Consider the following 1,464-nt stretch of genomic DNA (forward strand, 5'->3'; position numbering starts at 1 on the left):
GTAATTGAGATAATTATGTACATGCAGGTAGGGTTGTTAAAGTGGCTATGCATAGATAATAGAGAGTAGTAGCAGCGTGGGGGGGTTAGCTGTTCAGGAGTTTTATGGCTTGGGGGTAGAAGCTGTTTAGAAGCCTCTTGGACCTAGACTTGGCGCTCTGGTACCGCTTGCCGTGCGGTAGCAGTGAGAACAGTCTTTGACGATTTTTGGGGCCTTCCTCTGACACCGCCTGGTATAGAGGTCAAGGATGGCAGGAATCTTGGCCCCAGWGATGTACTGGGCCATACGCACTACCCTCTGTAGTGCCTTGCGTTCRGAGGCCGAGCAGTTGCCATACCAGGCAGTGATGCAACCCGTCAGGATGCTCTCGATGGTTCAGCTGTAAAATCTTTTGAGGATCTGAGGACACATGCCAAATCTTTTCAGTCTCCTGAGGGGGAATAGGTTTTGTTGTGCCCTCTTCACGACTGTCTTGGTGTGCTTGGACCATGTTTGTTTGTTGATGTGGACACCAAGGAACTTGAAGCTCTCAACCTGCTCCACTACAGCCCCGTCGATGAGAATGGGGGCGTGCTTGGTCCTCTTTTTCCTGTAGTCCACTATCAACTCCTTYGTCTTGATCACGTTGAGGGAGAGGTTGTTGTTCTTGCACCACATGGTCAGGTCTCTGACYTCCTCCCTATAGGCTGTCTCATCGTTGTTGATGATCAGGCCTACCACTATTGTGTCATCAGCAAACTTAATGATGGTGTTGGAGTTGTGCCTGGCCGTGCAGTAATGAGTGAACAGGGAGTACAGGAGTGGACTGCGCACGCACCACTGAGGGGCCCACGTGTTGAGGATCAGCGTGGCGGATGTGTTGTTACCTACCCTCACCACCTGGGGGCGGCCCGTAAGGAAGTCTAGGATCCAGATGCAGAGGGTGCTGTTTAGTCCCAGGGTCCTTAGCTTAGTGATGAGTTTTGAGGGAACTATGGTGTTGAAAGCTGAGCTGTAGTCAATGAAYAGCATTCTCACATACGTGTTCCTTTTGTCCAGGTGGGAAAGGGCAGTGTGGAGTGCAATAGAGAATGCATCATCTGTGGATCTGTTGGTGCGGTATGCAAATTGGAGTGGTTTCTGGGATAGTGGTGACTACTCTCGCCGTAGCCAATGTGAGTAAGACCTTTAAACAGGTTAACATTCACAAGGCCTCAGGGCCAGACGGATTACCAGGACWGGTACTCAGAGCATGCACTGACCAGCTGKTAAGTGTCTTCACTGACATTTTCAACCTCTCCCTGACCCAGTCTGTAATACCTACATGTCTCAAGCAGACCCTGTGCCCGAGAACGCCAAGGTAACCTGTCTAAATGACTATCGCCCTGTGGCACTCACATCTGTAGCTATGAAATGCTTTGAAAGGCTGGTCATGGCTCACATCTAAAATTAGATTTTATTTTTAATTAATTGACTGTGTTCAAT

The sequence above is a fragment of the Salvelinus sp. IW2-2015 genome, linkage group LG20 (assembly GCF_002910315.2).
Source record: "Salvelinus sp. IW2-2015 linkage group LG20, ASM291031v2, whole genome shotgun sequence".
In the NCBI taxonomy this organism is placed as follows: Eukaryota; Metazoa; Chordata; class Actinopteri; order Salmoniformes; family Salmonidae; genus Salvelinus; species Salvelinus sp. IW2-2015.